General features: G+C 40.9%; 1 pseudogene; it reads right to left on the bottom strand.

Annotated features, from left to right (window-relative positions):
• Positions 1 to 24889, bottom strand: part of LOC127656759 (WD repeat-containing and planar cell polarity effector protein fritz homolog) — a 71686-nt pseudogene that overhangs the window by 25811 nt on the left and 20986 nt on the right.

The following is a 24889-nucleotide window of genomic DNA, read 5'->3' as shown; positions in this document are numbered from 1 at the left end:
TGTCTTTACCCTCAGTCTGGTGGTCCAGTGGTCTCCTCATCAGGTGGTCTGTGATAGTGATAAGTGCATTGTAACACTCTGCACCCATCATGGCCCAGTCCATATTACACAGAATTCCCAATGCTGTGTCCTCCTCCCAACAGCACAAACGATGCTGTACCAGCTCGCCTGGGCTGAGCAGAGCACCATTAAACACACCTGCACACAAATAGGAATAATTCATGCTTATTCTTGTTATTGATTTTGGAGAAAGTTTGCCTGTGTATTGTATTACTGTGAAGTATGGCTAAAACATGGATACTTTTAATAACTCTATCATATTCCAATTCCAGTTGTTAAAAGTATCCATGTTTTAGCCATACTTCACAGTAATACAATATAATTTATTATGTGAGGCACACATATGATGATACAGGCAAACTTTCTCCAAAATCAATATAAATGGTAAAAAAGTTGAAGCCCTTGGCTAGGCACTTGATACATGTGCTGAGTGTGAATCCGGCTTGCAACATTTCCCAATCCCTCTTCACCCCATAATTTGGTGTCCATTCTCTACAAAACTATAAATAAAATGGCAAAAGGCAGAAGATTAAAATATATATATATATATATATATATATATATATATATATATATATATATATATATATATATATATATTTGTTTTTTACAATTACGAGGAATGGGAAAGAGAGAGAGAGAGCTCTGGATCATATGAGGTGGGAGATCTTTAGAGGTGACGCTCTGTAAGATTTCCATTGACATTTGAATCGATCTTCAGTCTGTGCTCTTTCCCTGTAGCACTGTTGAGAGGCACGTGTTTTTATGTGCGTGCACACTGAACTGTGACACACATAGCAAACATGGTCAATTTAGGTTAAATGTACTTGTTGGTGTGGATATTGCTGTCAGTTAGTTTAAAGAATACCTTTAAGTGGAACGGTGGGTGCTTTATAAAATGCCACACACACAACAGAGAATCAGAAAGATATAACGAGTGCAGCTGAATGGAGACTGAGCTAATGGATGTGGCATCTACAGTTTACAAAGCTTCTAAAATACATGCATTTAAATACAAGACAAAATCTCAAAGATTTCTGTATACGACCCTCATCTGCCGTTGCATGAACAAAGAAATAGCCATCGGTTGAGTCAATATTGTTGGAGCGGGTCTAAACCGGTCACTCAAAACAAACACTGGAATATTAATTGTGCTACAGAGACACCGTTTTTCACAGCTTTCATGAAAATGAACTGATGAATGGCTTACTTATAGTTGTTGCTGCATAATAAACTGGGATTGGGGAAAGTATTTTAAAACTGAATAACTTACATACTTCAGCGTTAAATTGTACACTATTCATACAGCATAACATTACTTCCTTGGTATGGCCTTTAATTTGCACTGATTTTACTTTAAAAAATATCACTGTACAACAGCATCTTATTTAAAAAAATTATGACTGTGTAATAACAGAATCATAAGAATCATAAGAATCATAAGGTAATAAGAATCATCATTGAGAACAATGGGCATATTAAAATGTCTGGTCACGTTATGGAAAATGTGTATGTGTATGTGACCTGAAGATAATGTCACTATGCAAAAAAATCTTAACGGTCCAAAAAGATTTAGTTTATAAGTTTAAGTTTTTATTTTTTTAATGATTTGGGCTTGAATATGACCAGGATATTTTCATGAATGGTTTCGTGGGAATCACCAGCGTACATTTTATTAACATAATCCACAGATTGTGTGGATTCAAACAGCTGAATTTTCACGAACAGAATCTGAATAAATAAAATGTATGTATTAACAAAATATTCCAGCATACAAATTAAGTTCTTTCCACAGCATCTAGGGCATGCTGATGATTTCCATTGAAAAATCATTTTCAATCATTTCTAAAAACATGCAATTACATGAAAAGCAAAAATGCAGTTACAGTGGAAGTCAATGATGCAACCGTTGTAACCTGGAATATACTTTTTTGTAGTTTTGTATGTTTAGGCTTTTAGGCCAATTTTTATTATTATAAAATTAAAGAGAAGACAGGACATTAGAGGAGAGAAAAGGGTTTAATGGGATTGGTACACAACGCAGACCAGATTCTAACCTGCATCTCCCATATGAGCACTACGCGGCTCATACAGTGCTTTTGTGCTCACTGGTAGGTAATGTCCTCTACAGATCTTTGGTCATTCCAATCTGTTTCTTTAAAGAAACCAAGAACTAAAAGTTGGAGTCTTGTGGATTTTAGTCTATATCTTCTGGAAAAAGGAGCAAAAATATTGATCAGTAATGCTGCACTACACAGATTTGTCCAAAAGTTCCCTATTTTTTTTTTTAAAACTCTTTTCATACAATCATCCTTCTGTAGCCATTCTTTTTCTTCCTCAATGATCTTAAAATCATTATCTGTGTCTTTATCTAAAAGATTTTCCCTTTCTTTCCTGCCTCTTTTCCCTCTCCCATTGAAACACATCTATTTATTTTCTATCGTCAGTCTCTTCATTAAGTTTCTGTGAATATTAGCGTCTGTGATCACAATGAGCAGTAATCACCTGAGGCAGTTGACACCCGTACACTAACAATGACGCCTTTAATAATGTAACAGAGCTTAATCCAGCCATACTGGATCTGCCTCTGAACAGCACACTCAAATGCAGCTACACTTATTGTTGTTCATTTTTCAACAGGAGAAAATCAGTGCCGCCACAAAAATCATAAAACAACACACACCTTAATACTATTGACAAACATCACACACATACACAAACACAAGGCATATAATAAAACAACCTCTTAAGGCCTTTCCTTATTCATGATTTTTGGAGCCTTACACATGAATACACACACATATTTCCTTTTCTATCATGGTGAGGACTTTCAAGTGAATGGTGGCCAGAAATTTGAAGGTCCAAAAAGGCAGGATAAAAGTTATCCATACAACTCCAGTGGTAAAATCCATATCTTCAGGAGCGATATGATAATAATGGATGAGAAACAGATACATTTTTATGTATATTACAATATACATCAGTATTTTACTATAAAACTCCACTTTAGGTTTCTTCTTTTGTTTATGGCAATTTACATTCTTCTTGCATATCACCACCTACTGGGAAGTGAGGAGAATTTAGAGTAACAAAGGACTTTAATATTGATATGTTTGTCACCCACACCTATCGTATCGAATCTGAATATATGGATTTAATCACAGCAGTTATTTTTATGCTGCCTAAATATGCTTTTTGGACCATCCAAGTTCTGGCCACCATTCACTTGCTTTGTGTGGACTAACAGAGTTAAGATATTCTTCTAAAAATCTTAATTTGTGTTCAGGAGAAGAAAGTCAAATACATCTGGGATGGCATGAGGGTGAGTTAATGATTAGAGAATTTTATATCCCTTTAACACACTATTGAGTATACTATGTTTATTATTATCTTTTTATTAAGCCGGTACCCACAATGTAGGTTATTTAAAGTTTTCTGTACACAAAACCTGACACCCCCACAACACACACGTTTCATTACAGTTTTTATCTGATGTTGTTACCAAAGCTTTCCTAAAGGACCTCCTGCAAACGCTAGAAGCAGGAGTCGTCATTTTGCAGCAAATGAAATGACGGCTACCATTTTTTATATGTGAATTTGGAAGAGAGGTTGGGAAGGGTCCAATAAAATCTGCATGTGGGCAATTAACAGGCCGCCTCTCATAAACCCCTGAAGAGCTACTAATGTGACTAATAAGAGAGTGTGGAGAGAAACAACAGACCTTAGCATAGCCACAGAAGCTAAGCAGCACTGCATACATACTAACACAAAAACACACATCATGACTTGATTATGCTGTTCATAATACATGCATACACAGCAAATAGAAAAAAGGTTTGTATTCTTCTGACTGCTCTGGGCCCTCTGGGTTTCAAATGGAGCTAAGAGTACTACTCTCATTGGTAGTAGGAAGGGTTATAAAATTAGACAAAATATGTAACAAACGAGCATACAAGAGTTGAGGGATGTGTACAACTTTGTGATTGAAGGTTGTTCAAATTCGGAAATGTTTTAAACAATTTGTGGAGTTCTTCAGGCGTAAATTGAGGCAGTAAACAAATCTTTATTCATAAGTCTTTTATTCATTCCTGAATGTAATCCAAACAAAAACCTTTTTTTTTTTTTACTCCAATTGAATTTCCTTTTCTTAGTCGTTTTATTGTTCATAGTATCAAAGACTTTTTAGCGTGTCAGTCAACTCGGCGGCCATCTTTGGAATGCTCTCTGGTAGCTATTTTTCTATGTAAACAAGTGGCACACAAGTGCAGCTCCTATCTACTTGAATGAGAAAAGACCAAAATCTCCAAAACGGTTGGTCAAGATTACAATCAAAGAACAAATTCAAACAAGCAGTACTTCAAATTGTGCTCCTTAATCTCTGATTGCGCTAAAAAACAACATTTTCCAATCTTGTCTATCTAATGCTCATGTGGTCTCGCTTTGATTGACAGGTGATGTCTGTATCTAAAAGTCGATTGGCTCTTTTACCTGTAAGGTGGGACCTCCATTTCTACGCCCGTTGACCATTGGGTGTTCCAATATCTTCCAATCTAATTTCATCCCATTTTAATATAAGTTGCCCATATCTGCTAAATAGTCTCTGGTAGTATGAAACATGTTTTAAATACTATACACAATATTTTGAGTTGTTTATTTTTAGAGATTTTATATATAGCCTTAATCCCAATCAAAACAAATGTGATGCAACCAAAGGACTGCAAACTGCAATGCTATGCAATTTCCTCTCCTCTTTCTAACTGCCTTTAAATTAATCTTGTTTCTCCCTCACTCCTTTTTTTCTTCACTTTCTCAGAGTGTGGCGGCCAGCTGCCCCCCGTATCCACTACTTACACAGCTCTCCTGTGCCAAGCGTGTGCCCAGATGAGATAACTCAGAGAGGAGAGGGAAAAAAGAAGGGAGGGTGAACGAACGAGAAGAGAGAGTGAAAGAAAGAGCAGCTTCCTTGGGAAGACTGGAGGTCAGCCAACTCTTTCAGCCTCTGCACGTCCAATTCACACACTTAATAAATATGGGCGGTGAGCAAGACAAGCCCAACAAACATGTAAACAAACAAATAAATAAACAAACAGGCAAACAATCGCTGCTCACTTGCTGCTCAGAATTATGAGTTGGAAAGGATGTGCGTTTGATTTCTTCATCAAAACCTTGGCACAAGATCAGAGAAGGAACTGTTGTCACTCTCTGTGCGCTCCCTCCACCTTTCTCCTTCTCTCTCTCAATATATATACATATATTAATTTCTCCTTCTCTCTCTATATAATACTTTCTACATCTCTCTGGTAGAAAATTCTTTCCCTTGCTGACGCTGTCCATTTAAAACTTTAACAGAGTTGCTGGGAGTAACATTCACTTCCAAAGTCAAAATTAAACTCTAGGCATGGACAGGTTTTGATTGGCAAACTTTATCTGGTGCCCTGAGGGATTGTAAGCCACTGTAAATGATTTATCGGAGAAATGCATCCCCGAATGCACCTGGAGGTGGCAGCCCAAGGGTGGGTATTGAGTGACCTCAGCAGACTCGGCCCCTGCCATTTCCTTAAATTCCTAAAAGCTTCTACAATTCTAGAATGAACCCATCAGGACTTTTATTATTCTTAGTCAGTCTTTCTATAGTTGAAATAAATGCGTTTTCAAACGAAAGCCTATTAGTGTGAACGTAGCATCAGCCTCATATACCATTCCCACACAAAAAGGCAAGCAATTTCTCAATCTGGCAAGCTCTAATTTAATTAGCTGGCTATATTCAACTTTTGTGAGCAAGGCTGCACAGGTTTTTATCGAGTCAGCCTGGAAAAATTTGGCCTATACAAGATAACATACAGCTACAACAAGCACGTTTGAGGAAGAAGTAGTCTCTGGATTTGAAAAAGTTTACTGTTAGGGGTACAACAGTTATGACCCGGACCAGATATGGAGAAAGAAAACCAGGAGTCGAGAAATTCAATTAAAGAATCTAAATTTACTGAAGAATAGTTTGCAGTGAAATTGGTAGAGCCAACGGCAAAGTCTCACGAGGAGATCGAAAGCTAACTCGTACCTTACCATTTGCAAGGACGTACATTCCATTGTTTTACTCCGGATTGGCTAAAAGAACATAAAGTCACAACATATAGATAGTTAAATGGCCTATCAACATTAATCAGCGCACTTGTCGTCCGCGCCCAAGATTTACGTCTGAAGTGACCTCGCAGATGGTCGCGGGGCGTCTTCGAGTCGGCCTGGTGTGCACCCCTGGTTCAAAACCTAGGTAGAAGGTCAAACGCACACACAAAACACTGACGAACGACAGTTCTTCTCTGGGCACAAGAGAGCCAGAGCACACATTAGCAGGCCATTTGAACCAAAACAGAGAGATAAATTATTCACTCCTCGGGCAGAGGAGAGGGTTGAAATAACATACATTTCTTCCCTAAAGAAATAATAAGAGAAAATCACACTTCTACTATTCAGGCGTTATTACATAGGACTTTAAACCATATAATTAGTCATGGAAAGGTAACAATCAAACACAGAATACATCTGGAACACATGTTTAACGCATCCCCCCTGACCCCCTCCCCTGAGAGGCTGGAGAGCGTCACAAATAAGCTTATCCCCAAAAGACCTTCAGCCGACGTGCAGGACAGAGAGACTCTGGAATGTTCCTAAAAGAGACTCACTAACATTCAACACACATATGATTCAAAGTATATTTCAATTATGCATAAGAAAATAGAATTGATTATGTGATCATGCATATAGTTAATTCATGACTTTATTACAGAAGTTAAGCAACAGAATACAGATAGATATTGATATAAAAGGATATATATATATATATATATATATATATATATATATATATATATATATATATATATATATATGTATTGATATATCTGAAGAGCCAAGGATTTTGACCCTCACCCTTCAGTCCCCGTTTTAGACCAATGTGGGGTCCAATACGCCACGTCTGGTCTACCAAGTGAGGTCACTACGGAAGGTGGAGTGGTAACGCATGCTTCCCTGACGGGTCACACTTGTCTCTTCAGCCTCATTGTGGACATGCTGGATACTAAAATTCCCAGTCCCCACGCAAAGGCTCTCCCATCTTCCACTCACAACAGGGCATGGATGTTATCCTTCTTAAGTTTCTCTTCCAAGCGTGTCGCCAGTTTTCTCAGTCGGTTCTCCTCCTCGGAAGGGTTTAAGTTACTGCAAGCAGACCTGCATACATAAGAAAAACAGAAACGAACACACATACACACACACAGACAGAGGACACCCACTCCCAAAAGAGCTCCAAAAACATATAACACATATTTAACAGCTCCCATGACCAAATCCTCTGACGCAGCCACAAACTCCTCCCAAGCTTCCTCCACATATTCCTCCACTGTTTCCGTCATGTCAGTAAATATTGCTCCTACCGAAAAAGCCAAAACCAATGCTACTGCTATAGCAGACGGAGGTTCCGAATCAGTATACCATGGAGTGCCCTTAGATTTAAGCCATACAGAATTCAAATACTCATAACCTGCAAATGGATCATTAGTTTTATCTGTTCCAGAAATGCAGTGATAAATTTCTGCCGAGCTGTTTGCCCCTTCAACCGAGGAAAGTATTCAGTCTCCTGCTGCAACTCTGCAACACAAAGAGACAGCTCTGCTTCGTTAGCTTTCTTACTCTTATCAACTGGACGCCATGCAGGACCCATGGGGTGTGTCAACCTGTGTTTAGCACAGTCCTTTGATGGAGTCTTAGACTCTAGATCTCTGATTTCCTGTACTAAAGGAATTGGACTCAGAAATTGTCTAAATTGTTTTGCCCTGTCAAACCACTCATCTCCAATAGCTACATCGGACAACTGAGGCCACATCCTCACCTGAAATGATTTATAATTGTCCCACAACAGCTCCTCATACTTTAAAGGTACCAGACTAGTCTTTGCTCGAGTGTACATCATTTCAATATTCAGTTTAAACACTTGCAAATGCATCCATGCTGTCACATTATAAGCCATCGATGTAGGATTATAACATTTATCTTCAAGGTAATCATGCACTCATGTTTTCACGAGCTATGTGGTCAGGGATCCAGCTCCTTGAACTGAAATCTCCTTCAAACAGGTCAACGCCTCCACTCCTCATCTACCGACCTTTTTGCATAATGAGGGTAGTATCGGGATAATTTGGGGAGTGACCAAGCCAATAGGTCACTGTCTCATTTCCGTCCAGACGATAACAATGATCATTTACCTTTTGGTACATAGTCGGAATTAAATTTAGACCCTCAGTTGAATTTAGACATGGGTATTGTACCCATGATGGACGGTTATCGATCTCCTCGCAATCCCAATGAGTTGAAAATGCATGGAATCTCCCTGTCCAAATTGAAATTTGAATCCACATCAAAAATGATAAAGCGATCAGAATTAAAAATACCAACGAGAGCGGAAGTACCAATTGGATGAAAGCTCGTTTCACTTTCAGTCGTCTCTCCCTACGCACTTCTTCTTGAAGAATTAGCAGCTTCAGTATGTCGTCGGATTCAGCCATCTGTAATGATAAAACATTTGTTCTGGAATTCTAGAATTTTAACATACACGACAGACATTTAATGATCCCGAGGTAGTAAGTTGTTACACTTTTCAAGTGGTTTCACCTGTGACCAATGTCTCCATAATGTACCCAAAACCCCCCTGTCCAGGAGAACAGAGGTGTTAGTGGTCAATACCACCTGATAAGGCCCATCAAATTTCGGACCTAAGGGGGAAACTATCTCCCGCTGTAACATCACATTGTCACCTATTTCAGGCAAAGCAGGCATGTCTTTTTGCTCAACATTATCTCGATCTGCTTGTCGTGTGCTAACACTAACCCCTGTGTCTCGCAGACTGTCATCCAAAGCTTTCAGATAATTTTGTAAAGCGTCTTTCAAAGGCCCGGATGGTCCCTCATGTTGCAAGGGGGCATCTCAGGGCAGCCGCATGTAGCGACCTGTCATTACCTCAAAAGGGCTGAGCTGTGTAGTCTTGTTAGGGCTGGCTCTCATGCTTAACAAAATGGCTGGGACAGCTGCATGCCACCCTTTCCCCCACTCCAACAATCTCTTTCTCAATGAAGTTTTAAGCGTACGATTAGTGCATTCAATAGATCCGCTAGATTGGGGCCTAAATGGAATGTGAAAGTGTTGCCTCACCCCCATCAACTTCATGACATTTTTCATCACCTTCCCAGTAAAATGTGCACCCTGATCTGAATCAATTTGTAAGGGCAAACCCCATCTTGGGAAAACTTCATTCAACATAATCTTGGCGGTTGCATCTGCGGTGCAGTTTCTCAGTGGAAATGCCTCAACCCATCTGGAAAACAGATCAACAATCATTAGAATGTATGTAAAACCTCCACTAGGGGGCAGTGGACCTATGAAATCAATTTGGAGGTGTGTCCACAGCCCTTGAGGTCGAGGGGCATGTCCTAAGGGAATTTTCAGCTTAGAAGAAGAATTAACCTTAAGGCATACTAGACATCTCTTACAAAAATCATTGTAAGAAGCCCTCAGTCGGGGCCACCACCAGGTTTTGGAAATCATTGCATGTAGTTTTTCAGGACCTGCATGTGCCAAACCATGATACAAAGACATTAGTTCAGTTCTAGCAGAAACAGGACAAAAAAAAACACTCATTAATGTTCCACAGTCCTTCTGCATTTTTCTGAGCTCCTAATTTTGTCCATTGTTCTATCTCTTCAGGGTCATCCTCATCATAGAGTTTAAAAATGTCTCTGGGGGTCTCACTCTCCTGAGGAGCAAGAGCCATAACACTCACGCAAGTCTCAGTCCGTGTTGCAGCCTCTCTGGCAGCTGTGTCAGCAGCTCGGTTTCCTGTGGCCTCAGGAGAATTGTCCGTTGCATGTCCAGTGACTTTGATAACTGCTCCTGTTGCAGGAAGATCACAGGCATTCATAAGTTCTTTTACCTGCTGTTGATGAGAGATCGGCAGACCGGCAGTGGTTAGAAATCCTCTGTGTCTCCACATAGGGCCGAAGTCATGAACAGCACCATATGCATAACGGCTGTCAATGTAAACATTGACTCGTTTCCCCTGGCCATACTGCAATGCTTGTGTCAATGCGACCAGCTCGGCCACTTGAGCCCCTCCTCCTGAAAGAGAACCACAGTCAACAGTTTCACCATGTTCATTTACAACAGCCCAGCCAGTGAAGCGTTTTCCCTGTTCATGAAAGCTGGAACCATCCACGAACAGCTTCATGGCATCAGAAAGTGGTTCAGATTGAAGAGGGCTCTGGCTGTCCGTCTCGATCAGTCGGGCACAGTTGTGTGCAGTTCCTTCTTCTGGAAGTAAGGAGGCAGGGTTGATAGCAGTTTCAATGTCAATATTTATATCCACATTTTTACTCAAGAGAGTGGCCTCCCATTTAGCTCGTCTTTGATTAGAGATAGAGCCTAAACGAGTGTTTGTTAACAGTTTCAGAATCTGGTGTCTAGTGTGCAGTATCACCTTCTGATGAGTCACAATGTCCTCTGTAACCTTTACAACCCACTCTGCACAGTCACATATCAACAGGCACGGATGCTGTCCTGCCATTTAACAGGAATAGGGGCAGAATAATATCCTACCATCCCATAGGAGTTTCTTCCTGGAACCCTTTGACCCAGGGCCGCTGAATAGGATCGAGTTCCCACCCATGTCCATAGATGGAACGCCCTGCTGGCATCGGCATGACGTAATGCTGGGGAGGAAGCAAGAGTTTCTTTGATACTCACAAACGCCTCATCCATCTCCTCAGTCCAGTCGATCAGCTCCGATCCAGGTTTTCCTCCTTTCAGCGCCTCTGTGAGTGGTTTAGAAAGTTCAGTGTATTCAGAAACATACTGGCGGCAATAATTCAAAAGACCCATTACTTGCCTTAGACCAGTGACTGTGTTTGGTTTTGGAAGTTCAATGATAGCTTTAACTCATTCAGGAGTGATGCGTCTGCCGTGCACACCCACAATTTGCCCCAAATAAGTCACTTCAGGCAGTGCTAGCTGTGCTTTCTTCAAGTTCACTTTGAATCCCCCGTTTTGGAGGGCATTCAAAACAGTCTGTACAGCAGTCAAATGTTTGAACTTGGTTGGACTAGCAATTAAAATGTCATCCACATATTGTAGGACAATTGATCCGTCATATTCAATTTGTTTTCTTACCGGATCGATGAAGGATGCTAGTACCTGATGAAACAGTGTGGGTGAGTTGCAGAAACCTTGTGGCAAACGACTCCATGTCCATTGGCGACCCCTGCTGGTGAAAGCAAATCTGCCTTGGTCCTCCTTGGCTAGGGGACAAGTCCAAAAACCGTTAGAAATGTCTAAAGCAGTAAAAAGACAATGTTCAGATCCTATCTCATGTAGGATAGTTGCGGGGTTGGCCACCAGAGGGTGCATTTTCTCAGACACTGAATTCAGAGAAGTGTAATCAATAGTCAAACGCCAGCTCCCATCTGGCTTTTTGACAGGCCACATGGGAGAGTTAGTGGGAGAGGCACAAGGAATCACAATCCCCCGTTTGCATAATTCATCTACAACAGTGTCAGCCCCCTGTCGAGCTTCATTTTTCAAAGGATATTGTCTTTTGGCTTCATGCAAAGGACCTGGGATGCTCAGTGGCTGAATCTGTGCCAAACCACAATCATATTTATCTTTTGCCCATACATCAGGAAATTTGGAAATTATAAACTTCCACTCAGAGCGAGTCTCAGCTAGACTAGCAGGTTCAGCCACTGCACATCTCTGCTCATGGTGGGGGCCACTCTGAGATAAGCGAATTGTTTCATTTCAGCCAAGCACTAGCTTATCTTGAGAAAGCAAAACATCAGCTTCGAGTTCTTTCAGAATGTCAACACCGATTAGAGTCCCTACAGTATTTTTTTCCTACCCAAAATTCAGTCCGATATACTTTTTCAGAGTTAGAAATGTTTAGAGGGACAGGAACAGATTTATTATATACATTTGTGCCATTTAGACCTTCTATATACAAAGTTTCAGAGGTGATCTCAAGATCGAGATCTGTAATTGATACAGTCGCGCCCGTGTCAATCAAAATAAGGCATTGCCAGCCTCCTAACAACGCATGTATGAATGGGCGGGTGTCTGCATAATTACATGAACCGGAGGCCGCTGACCCCTATTCGTCACCTATCAGCTGCCTCAGCTTTTTGAGCTCAGCTGTAGTCAGAGAGTTAAGCTTCGGAGCATCACTGTTGACAGAAACATTATCTTTAGGACCTTCCTTTTTCTCATCAGTCATCTGAACAAACGGTTTGTTTACATCTGGCAGGCCCAAAGTGGGAGCCAGAGCCATTTGCTCTTTCATGTTAGCAAATGCCTCTTCGGCTTCGCTTGCCCAAACAAGCTTGTCACATGACCTCAGCCCTTTCCCTGTCATCAGGGCTCGCAAAGGCTGTTCAAGAATGTCATAATTAGGAATAAATGTACAACAATAAGCACACATTCCTAAAAATTACAATAAATGTTTTTTTGTAATTGGTTTTGGCACATCTTTTATGGCCTGTACCCGTTTGTCACAGATGGATTTACTGTTTGGTCTGATAACATTTCCCAAAAACTTTATTTCCTGTTTCACAAACTGCAATTTCGAAAGACTGACTCTGTGTCCCTCCCGTTCTAAGTGCTTCAAAAGAGACACAGAGTCAGTCACACACGTAGCTTCATCACATGCACAGATCAACAAATCATCCACATATTGCAACAAAGCCGTTCCAGCTGTCAGTGTTAGGGGTTCAAGGCTTCTTCGAAGCACTTCATTATAGATCGTTGGGGATTCAGTGTACCCCTGGCACAACCGTGTGAACGTATAACCCTTATTGTCAAAATCAAACGCAAACCAGAACTGGCTCTCCTGGTCCACAGGCACGCTAAAAATGCATTAGCCAAATCTACCACAGTAAAATACATTGCATTTTGCGGAATTTGTGACAAATTTAAGGCCTGAAGATCTTGCACAAATCGCCACTCAGTTGGTGAATTCTTATCTCTTATTTTCTTCACAGGGAAGATTGGAGTGCGAACTGGAGAATCATGACATGTTATAATTATGCCCTCCTTCAACAAGGAGTCAAAAACTGGCATAATACCCTGCAATGCCTCCTCTTTTAGGGGGCATTGCACTTGACACGGTCTGTAATCAGATTTTGGGGTGATTACAACCGGTTCACATCCTATGATTAAACCCACATCATATTTGTGTTTAACCCATAACCTAGGAGGTACTTCTGTCAGAGCCCCCTTCCATGTCTCTCCACCGCACTCTCCACAATAGTAGTTACAGTTCTCTGTACCTCGATCTCAAAATCACATTTTGACATAAATGCTCCTATACTTTTGCTGTATTTCACTCCTGCACTTATTTAGCCCAATCTGTTGCTTTAATGCATTCTCTCACAAAGGGGCCCAAATCTGCTCACAGCAGACCACATTAATTTTCATTGTGTTTTTTTTTTTCAATGAAAGTGAATGGTGACTGAGACTGAACGCTCTTTGGCCTTGATCACTGATAAAGTGTCTCAGTGTTCCCTGCTATCAAAATAGAACTGCATTTGTTTTTCTGTCAGGCAAGCTGAGAGCACACACACACACTTTTTCCCAGAAAATCTTATCACATTTCACAGTCTCATTTTTCACAGTATTTTCTGCTTTTTCACAAACAGCCTCGAAACCCTTACTCAAACTACACAGATCACAGCCGACTTCCTGCCCAATAATTTTTGCCACTCTATCATGCTGGGCAATCAAACTAGACCATCCGTCCATCACATTTGGAATTGCCTTTTCATGGTTTAACGGTATACCACCCAGTTTACAAATCCATGAATAGGCAAACACGGATAGATATTTGGCCCTATCAGCGTCTTTTTTGTTCTGCAGCCAGTCAATCTGCTGCATGACGTTACAATCAGAATCAACCCCCTGACTGACCATTTTCTTAATGAGCTGTGCAAATTTCTTTGATTTGAGCTCGTCAGAGCAGAGCTGTTTACAGCGTGTGCCCTCCTCGTTTTGGTCAGAACTACTCAGAAAATTCCCTTTATCAGACATTTTTCTTGGTCACAGTTGAAAATCACTACGAAAAGATTTTAGCAGCAAATATTTTACGCGGATAAATTAACTATAGCAGCAACAATACTGGATTTCTACCAATACACCACAAAGTATTCTTCACTAACATCCTGGTCACATATACTGATCCATACCAATTCGGGTCACAATTTATTTATTTACTTGGGACCGCTCCTGATGCATCCCTGGCAAAACAATCACTATTGTATTTTATTTTATAACTAATATCTGAATCCCTAACTGCCTGATTCACTAAGCTCGGGGTACCCCTATCTGAGGTGGAAGAGATTGAGCAGGTTTACGGTGCCACTGGACCTCCCGTCCAGGGACGCACTCTGCCGGGGTGGTGCTACACCAATGCCCACCTGGGCACCCCACAGAGCACGTTTCACTTGCGCTGTTTGCTGTTTTAACCCTTAACAGCTCTCTCAGCGACTTCTTATACTCTCAATATCCATCCATCCATCCATCCATCCATCTTCAACCGCTTATCCGAAGTCGGGTCGCGGGGGCAGCTGCTCCAGCAGGGGGCCCCAAACTTCCCTATCCCGAGCCACATTAACCAGCTCTGACTGGGCTGACCCGAGCGTTCCCAGGCCAGTGTGGAGATGTAATCTCTCCACCTAGTCCTGGGTCTTCCCGAGGCCTCCTCCCAGCTGGACGTGCCTGAAACACCTCCCTAGGGAGGCGGCCAGGGGCATCCTTACCAGATGCCCAAACCACCTCAACTGACTCCTTTCAACGCCAAAGGAGCAGCGGCTCTACTCCGAGCTCCTCACGGATTACTGAGCTCCTCACCCTATCTCTAAGGGAGAAGCCCGCCACCCTTCTGAGGAAGCCCATTTCGGCCGCTTGTACTTTCGCGACCTAGTTCTTTCGGTCATGACCCAACCTTCATGACCATAGGTGAGGGTAGGAACAAAAATTGACCGGTAGATCGAGAGCTTTGCCTTTCGGCTCAGCTCTCTTTTACGTGATAACAGTCGCGATAGAGCGAGTGCAATACCGCCCCTGCTGCCCCGATTCTCCGGCCAACCTCCCGCTCCATTGTCCCTCACTCGTGAACAAGACCCCGAGGTACTTGAACTCCTTCACTTGGGGCAAAACCTCATTCCCTACCTGGAGTACGCACTCCATCGGTTTCCTGCTGAGAACCATGGCCTCAGATTTAGAGGTGCTAATCCTCATCCCAGCTGCTTCACACTCGACTGCCAAGCGATCCAGTGAGAGCTGAAGGTCACGGACCGATGATGACATGAAGACAACATCATCTGCAAAAAGCAGCGATGAGATCCCCAGCCCACCGAACCGCACACCTTCCCCACCCGACTACGCCTCGATATCCTGTCCATGAATATCACAAACAGGATTGGTGACAAAGCGCAGCCTTGGCGGAGACCAACCCCACATGGAATGAACTCGACTTTGTGCCGAGGACCCGGACACAGCCCTTGCTTTGGACGTACAGGGATTGGATCAGCCCTAAGAAGGGACCCCCACCCCGTACTCCCGCAGCACCTCCCACAGTCTCTCCGGGGACCCGGTCATACGCCTTCTCCAGATCCACAAAACACATGTATGGGCATACTCCCAGGCCCCCTCCAGGATCCTTGCAGAGTAAAGATCTGGTCCGTCGTTCCACGGCCAGGACCGAAAACCGCATTGTTCCTCTTCAATCTGAGGTTCGACAATCGGCCGAACCCTCCTCTCCAGCACCTTGGAGTAAACTTTACCAGGGAGGCTGAGAAGTGTGATACCCCTGTAGTTGGCACACACTCTCTGATCCCCTTTTTGAAGAGGGAACCACCACCCCGTTCTGCCACTCCTTAGGTACTGTCCCAGATTTCCACGCTAATGTTGAAGAGGCGTGTCATCCATGACACCCCTCCACATCCAGAGCTTTCAGCATTTCTGGTCGGATCTCATCAATCCCCGGGGCTTTGCCACTGCGGAGTTGTTTGACTACCTCAGTGACCTCCCCCAGGGAAATAGAATCTGATCCCCCATCATCCTCCGGCTCTGCCTCTACCATAGAGGGCGTGTTGGGATTTACTCTCAATAGTATAATTAAATTACTCTTCACTCGCCTCGTCGGAGTGAAACTCTCCCGCTCCCCTTCAAAATCTCTTCCAGTCAGACAGCCCTAACAATTAATAAAAGCTTCCTACCTTGTTTGCTGATTTGCCAGAGATGTCACCACGGAGTGATTGCCCGCCGAATCCTCCACCAAACTGTTAGGGGTACAACAGTTATGACCCGGACCAGATATGGAGAAAGAAAACCAGGAGTCGAGAAATTCAATTAAAGAATCAAAATTTACTGAAGAATAGTTTGCAGTGAAATTGGTAGAGCCAACAGCAAAGTCTCACAAGGAGATAGAAAGCTAACTTGTACCTTACACAAAATCTTACATCAATTATACCATTTGCAAGGACGTACATTCCATTATTTTACTCCAGATTGGCTAAAAGAACATAAAGTCACAACATATAGATAGTTAAATGGCCTATCAACATTAATCAGCGCACTTGTCGTCCGCGCCCAAGATTTACGTCTGAAGTGACCTCGCAGATGGTCGCGGGGCGTCTTCGAGTCGGCCTGGTGTGCACCCCTGGTTCAAAACCTAGGTAGAAGGTCAAACGCACACACAAAACACTGACGAACGACAGTTCTTCTCTGGGCACAAGACAGCCAGAGCACACATTAGCAGGCCATTTGAACCAAAACAGAGAGATAAATTATTCACTCCTCGGGCAGAGGAGAGGGTTGAAATAACATACATTTATTCCCTAAAGAAATAATAAGAGAAAATCACACTTCTACTATTCAGGTGTTATTACATAGGACTTTAAACCATATAATTAGTCATGGAAAGGTAACAATCAAACACAGAATACATCTGGAACACATGTTTAACGCATCCCCCTGACCCCCTCCCTGAGAGGCTGGAGAGCGTCACAAATAAGCTTATCCCCAAAAGACCTTCAGCCGACGTGCAGGACAGAGAGACTCTGGAATGTTCCTAAAAGAGACTCACTAACATTCAACACACATATGATTCAAAGTATATTTCAATTATGCATAAGAAAATAGAATTGATTAGGTGATCATGCATATAGTTAATTCATCACTTTATTACAGAATTTAAGCAACAGAATACAGATAGATATTGATATAAAAGGATATATATATATATATATATATATATATATATATATATATATATATATATATATATATATATATATATATATATATGTATTGATATATCTGAAGAGCCAAGGGATTTTGACCCTCACCCTTCATTACAATGTTCATGGCACCAAAATTAGATTGTATGTGGACCAGACTTTATCCAGATAGTCAACAGAGATAAGGGACATTTATACTGACCTAGACTTAGACTTAGTAAAGCAAGTGGCCTTCCATGAAACTGAAGCATCAGTAAGTCATGTGCCTCTTGTAAAGGCTCTAAAACTATACACCTTTGTTGACTTTTTTCAGCATAGAGAGTCCCTGATCAGCCACCAAACCTCCTGTTAGACGAGAAAAAGGCAATGTCTTGCATACTGAAAGGGCCTTTTCCTTCAAAAACCAAGAAGAGCTACATTTTCAAAGTTAAAGATTAAAAAAATCTACCATTCCTTTTTTTTAGCTACATTTTATGTTTGTTGTCATGAAGATATCAATGTAAGAAATGAAAGAAAGAAACGTAGAGTAGTAGTGTAATATGTGTTAATAAGTGTGTATTGTAAATTCTCACTGGCATAAGATCCAACTTCTGTGGCTGTGCAGTTAAACATTACAAATGTCATACTTGTGTTATATGTCTACAAGCTGTATTAATACAAAAAACATGTCAGACTCTTCAGCATTAGTCTTAAGTTGTTCAACTTGGATTTCAAGCAAGTGCATAAACATTCACACACGTCATACTGACCGCGTCTTAGACATAAGCAAGTGGCCTTCCATGAAACTGAAGCATCAGTAAGTCATGTGCCTCCAGACCCTCTGACTCCTGGGATATTGGATAGTAGGTCCAATGTATCTCCTCCAGCCCCCCAGATGTCTTTATGTGACAAGAGATCTGGAGGCTGGGGCCTACAGATCCAAAGGACAGTTCCTCACTGACCAACCATAGAGAGAGTGGTGAGAACCCCATTTCAAAGCACTTGAGCTCTCCTTGACCTCCACCCACCATCAGCAGAGCTCCTGAAGGGTGCCATGCTAGTAGAGAAGGCTCATTTGAGCAGTTGGCCCACTGAGAGAGGGCTGTCTGTTGATCGAGCGCACTCATACACACAGTTTTGAACATCATGCCTCCTTGTGTACCTTAGATGTGGAGTTTCTGGCCTCCTGCTTCAGCTCCACAGTGAGGACATGGTAGGGTTGCATTAGGCTGAATCTGCAGTCTATAGGGTTTCCGCCAGTTCATATGGAGCAAAAGATCTACTCAGAAAAGAGACAAAGAAAGTAGACAGAAGTTCAATTATTATTTTTAAAAGCATTAATTACAATCATTTTTTTCTTAACTTAATTTTTGGACTTTTAACATTTTTATTTGTAGTATACTGTAGTTGAGAGAGGACAAGAAATTATGGGATAGAAGATAGTGAAGAAATTCAGAAAATTCACTAACAACTAAGCCGCGGCTTCAACACATTCTAGACCTATGTCGTCTAAGGGTGCTTTCACACTGGCAGTTTAGTTTGAAACAGAGCACGGTTTGCATGAAAAATTGGTAATGTGAAAGATGTCATGCAAACATCTGTGCCGAACCCGAGACTACCTGTAGGAGGTGGTCTGAGTTCTGTTGCAATGGATCTGTAGCGCGATTCGCGTGAATGTGAAAACAACACGGACTCGGGTGCACACTCATTCAGGAAGCATTGTAACCTGCGCATGCATTTTAACTGATGACGACATCATTAGGTCGGCAACACACGAGGATCCACACATTCCTGAAAGTCCCAAAAAAGTAATGACACCACAATGACATACAAGTACAATCAACACATATAATCAACATATAAATACTGTTTGTCTATCTATCTATCTATACACCTTATAATTACTATATATAAATACTATTATAGGTTATAAATACAGGGTATAAGAGGAGATGACAACGGCGATAATTTCACCTTGGACATGAGCGTAAGCGTGCGGTGTAAAAAAAAGATGCAAATTTATTCCTTGCAAAACAGCTGTATCCTCAAAAAAATGCAGTTTGCGAGCAGCAGCAAGCAGCTTTCCCCTAGACATCTGAGTTACGCCATGAAGCGCACATATACACCATTTTCGTTCACTCTGCTGTGCATAATGGCACCAAAATAACAAAAAAAAACAAAGTATGATGAGTCGCGTTGTGTTCACCATGCATGTTTGTGATGACGTAAAATTAACGCTAATGGACCACGGTTCGATAGAAACAAGTGAGTGTGAAACCAAACCAACGCTGCGGGGGGCACCGGGAACAATCAAACTCGGAATCGGACCGCAGCAAACGTGCCCAGTGTGAAAGCCCCCTAAGACTTACATTGACACCTAGGGGCCTGGATGCAGCAACATCCAAACACAATAGTTTTCAGTTACCAATGACACTGTAGATATTCCCTATCACAGTTATCCATGATTAATTAAATCAATTAATGAATGTGTCAAATAACAGGGAGTAAGTTTTGAGATTAAGTGAGTATTACTGGGGTGGTCAATAATAATAAGAGGAGACCCTCTCTGTGTAGAATAAAACAGCTTTTATAAGTCTACTGATATCACTGCAGTCTTTATATCATGTGATTGGACAAGATTTTATACATGTTTCAAAATTACTATAAATGTATTTAAGATAAAAACTTTTTTAATGAAGAAATAAATTACTGAGTGCACATATAATTAAAAAACAAAAATAGAAAAGCTTTGCATAATACTTCACTATAGTGAAAGGGTAACTACAGGTAAATCAGTTTGGTAAAATGTTATGTTGCAATGTACAAAAAGAAGAACCCATTATGAGGAAGTTGGAGACCAAGGCTGTGTCCAAAACTGAAGCCAACTGACTTAGCAGACAGCATTTTTGTATGAATATACCTTCTAAGGAAACTGGTTTTGGATAGACTTTTAAGAGACCATAACTTCAGATCTAATTATCTAAAACAAATTTAAGTGACCTTTAGACATAACTAAGCAAATATTTAATGACTATAATGCTAATTTGTCTGTAAAATATAGAATTTAAAATGTATGAATTAACTTTCAACTGCTTTATCAGACACCATTTTAATTTTTTCCATCTAACGCTGAACCAAACACACAGCAGAGTGGAATATTAAATGTAGCAAAGAATCCATTTATAGCATGCTGCCTTTAAAAAAAATTATCTAATGAAGTCATCTTAGAAGACAGAATGAAACGCAAACATTGGTTTTGGATGTGCCTTGGTAAATTCCTCCATGTACTTCCTGCAAAGGCAACATATTTCAGGTTTCAGACACAGCCAGAGAAAGTCACAGACATAGAGGGGCTTGATGGACTGCAGGTAGAGTCGAATCTCAGCAGTTTAAGACATTTAACAAAAGTGAATTTTCAGCATGAATACCTCATCCCAAACAAAACTTACTCCAATCCTGAGACAGTGCAAATCACATCCCAACAACATGTGTTCAACAAATTTGCTTAGAGATTTAAACTGAAAATGTGCACACAAACAGCTTAAAAAGGGTCCTATCTGACAATAACACACAGGAAGTTCAGGTTTACCTGTAGTATGTGTGTTTGTAGTGCAGATGGTGAGGTGGAGTGACAGAGAGAGAGAGAGAGAATGAGAGAGATGTGCTGGCACAGAACGGTGGCCTGTGTGCCAGAGTAGGAGGCCGAGTTAAGCGGGTTGTCGATGGTTTCTGTGGAAGCAGGGGATGATTTTTTTTTGGGATTTTTTATTTTTTTTTTGCTGTAATCCCCCCTGGGCCGACTCCCACTGCACCCCTGGGGGGTGAGAGGGGTTTAGGGAGAGGGAGGGAGAGGAGTTGCTGACAGCACAGAGGGGAGATCCGGAACAGTGCCAGATCTCAACAGAGCCAGGCCCCGCTGAGAGACACCTGCCCCAGCCACAGAGGTCCCACACTCTGGGTCTGTCCGCAGCTGGGCCCAGGCTCAGAACCAACACCCCACTGACCATGCTAGCAGAAGACCAATGCTAACTGCTTAGACTAATATTACACTCATATTTAAACCACTGACCCGCTAGCACTAATCTACAACTGCAAAAGCCTAGCAAGGGCTAGGCTAAAACACTTCTGGACCACTTTAAGTTTGTCAACACATTGTTCAGGCCAGAATTTGTCACCTCAACGTGCCAATGCCTTACTAATACCCCTTTTGAGAAGTGCTGCACTCTTAAACAAATACTCTTCTGGCTAATATAACATACACTTAGGCCACGTCCACAAAAGTACATTTTTCTATGGATTGAAAGTGAATGATGACTGAGGCCAACATTTTGCCAAACATTTCTTTTTGTGTCTCACTAATGAAAATAATTCACACAGGTTTGGAACATGAGAGTGAATAAATGATGACAGAATTTTCATCTTTGTGTGAACTATCCCTTTAAACACTACAAGGCCTGAATAATACTGTGCTTGATTGTGCGTGTAAGAACAGAATTGCCATCAGGAACTACAGAGAAATTACACAATCCTCACACTTATTTATCCGGTTTAGTAGTAAGGGAATGACATAGAAAGAAAGGCTAAGCTCTTTGCCACGGTAACACTATACAAAAACAAAAAGGTGAAGTAATAAAGGAGAGCTGGTTGAGAGGCAGCTTGTTTGCCTCAGCACTGGGGGACATTTAGAGTATCTTTCTCCCGCCCGCCACAAAGATTTTAACATCTTCACAGAGTGATCCTTCTTAAGAACTGCATTCACACAAACACTCACACACATGCACACACAAACATTACAAATCCCACAGCTGCCACTGAAACAATGACAGATTCAATTTCACAAAGACAAACAGCATCTTGTTGTGTGTGTATGTGGGGGGGAGAAGGTGGGAGAGAACAGTGGTAAGTGAGTCTCTGTTAGTTATTGGTTTCAGTCACTGGTCAAAACTATTCTTTTCTTCTCTTCTCCACACTGAAAGCTTGAAAGATAAACCCAGAGAGGTCCAGCTGAGCAGCAGGCCTTGTTCACAGCAGTGGAGCTCTTTGAGCCAATTTTCCAGCTCAGAGAGCAAACAGAGTGAGTGAGAGAGAGAAAGCGACAATGAGAAAGAAAGAGAGAGAGAGAGAGAGAGAGAGAGAAAGAGAGAAAGAGAGAAAGGGAGATGATGATGAAGGCAATCTATGAAAGTTCTTGCTGCTGAGTCTACGCTTTTCTGGTGTGTGTAAGTGTGTGTGCTATACTCAGATGCTTGTCAGGCCGTTGTGGCATGAAATCAACACAGAAGCATTCGCTCGACCGCACCTGCCCATGCCAAAGAATTTAACCCAGGACATCACATTCCACCTGGACCTTTTCTTTTCATAAACATGGACCGGAATCATAACGGCAGCCATCCACGGAGAAAGACAGAGATTGCTACCATTCCACACTGTAAAACAGCAATTACATTTTATCTATCATACTGGGCTTTTTAAGTTACAGATACTACATATGAATTACCTTGAATGTACATAAAAAGATGACAAATTCCCACAAATGTTGGCTCAACTATCTCAACAAAACTGTTTCATGTTGCTGATTTGTAAAGGGTTTGTGAGCTATCAGCATGTATTGCTGCAGAAACAAATTATACAGTTTATGGGATTATTTTTATGCTGTTTTTTGACTATATTTATTCTGGTGTAGTAGTTTTGACATTGTTATAAGTTTACTATGTGGTGATATTCAGAGCTCATCTTTTGACTCCATGAGGTTTGTTACATGATGAAATCATGTTAAGTGTTGAGGTCTATGTGTGTCTACTTATACAGTAACTATTGCATTATCTTTGCTTTCCAAGATGTTCTTTTCTTCAGAAGCCAAGATACAGTAGAAGAGTTCACTTTATAGGGTCTTTTAAAATAATACATAAGAATAAAATTATAACATTAAAAGTTCTTGTGTAGTTAAATGATTATTTGCTGTAGTTGCCTTTACAAGAATGTATTGACTGAATGAGACATTTTGCCTTTTGTGGACGAACATCTTTAAATTGCCAAAACAAAGTAGTGTTACTAAATTATTAAGAAATGTTGCTTTAAATTTTTATTTTGTTCAACAATTTTTTTTTACAGTGCACATCAGCCAAAATTTTTGGTCAATTAACATAAAAACATGCTTCATGTGGTGACATCTAAAGTAACCCAAGTCAAAAAATGTATTTAATCAGACTACATCAATCTGACAAATTAGGCTTTACTAAAAAATAAATGTAAAAAATAATTATGGGTTAGATCAAGTAGAAATAGAGGTATCAATTGTAGGTTACTACTTTTTTCAGTGTAAAATTACACCGTATTAAGGATCGCTTGTTAAGGGTATTTCAGAGACTCTAAATAAGGAATAATTTCAGAAATTCAGCAGAATAAATTCAACATAAATAATTACCTCACAATAAATCCTACAAAGCGAGGATTTTTTAACTCTTTTGAAAGATGAAGTGAAACTTACACTTTTAAATTCACATACAGCAGGTCTAAAGGAAAACTGCAAAACCATCCTTTTCTTCCAAATTCCACCAAGTCAGAACAGAAATGATATGCATTTGGGGCAATTCATGAATGGAGTATGGACGGCTAGTAAATATGCAGATCAAATGAAAGCAAAGAGAAGTGTTTTGAGAGAGATAACAGGATATTTAACAACATCTAATGCTTACAGAAAATGAAATAACAACCCCAATATGCAAAACAACTCTAAAAAAAAAAAAAAGAGAGAGAAATATCTAATGCTTACTGAAAACATAACAAACACCTTAACATGCAAAAAACTATATTTAAAAAATATTTGATTAAAATCATTGAACTGATTAAAAATGTTAAACGTCTGCATAAATAAGTGTGTGCGTGAGTGTTTTTCCCTGTGTGTCTCTTGGCAGTGCTTATCTGCGAGGGGTAAGAATTAAGACCACATAGGGAAAGAAAGCGTACTTTTCAAATGCTGAAGACTAAGCAGAAAATGGGTTTAGCATGCAGATAGCAAACTTAACAAAGGGAACATATATATGAGGCAGAATTGATTGAAGTGTGTGTCTGTGCACCGAGCGAACCGTTTGATTCACCGCTCGCGTCTTACATAAACTGCTAGCTTGATTTCACACCAAGGATCTGAAAATGACAACAAACACTTTAATTAGAAATGATGAAGGTGAGAGACACTTTAATGTTTTTTAACCATAAAAAATGAGAGAGAGAGTGAGAGTGAGAGTGAGAGAGAGAGAGAGAGAGAGAGAGAGAGAGAGAAAATTAATAGGTGAAGGCCCAGGACAAATCCAGGGTTCATTTCCAACCAGAGCAACGCAGCATCGTTCCACACTGCCCCCCTTTTATTTTTTTGGTTCACATTTTTTTCACCCATTGTTTGTTTTCATTTGGTACATTTGCAATTGGAAATGCTGCTCTGTTTTCTCGTCTCTCTCATCCCCTCTGCTACGAGTGAAGATTTTGCATATGTTTAACACCAAAGTGCAACGGCGGGAGTTTAA

The sequence above is a fragment of the Xyrauchen texanus genome, chromosome 16, assembly GCF_025860055.1.
Source record: "Xyrauchen texanus isolate HMW12.3.18 chromosome 16, RBS_HiC_50CHRs, whole genome shotgun sequence".
Taxonomy (NCBI): Eukaryota; Metazoa; Chordata; class Actinopteri; order Cypriniformes; family Catostomidae; genus Xyrauchen; species Xyrauchen texanus.
Note: the sequence above shows the minus strand (reverse complement) of the source record. Positions and strands in the feature narration are given on the sequence as shown.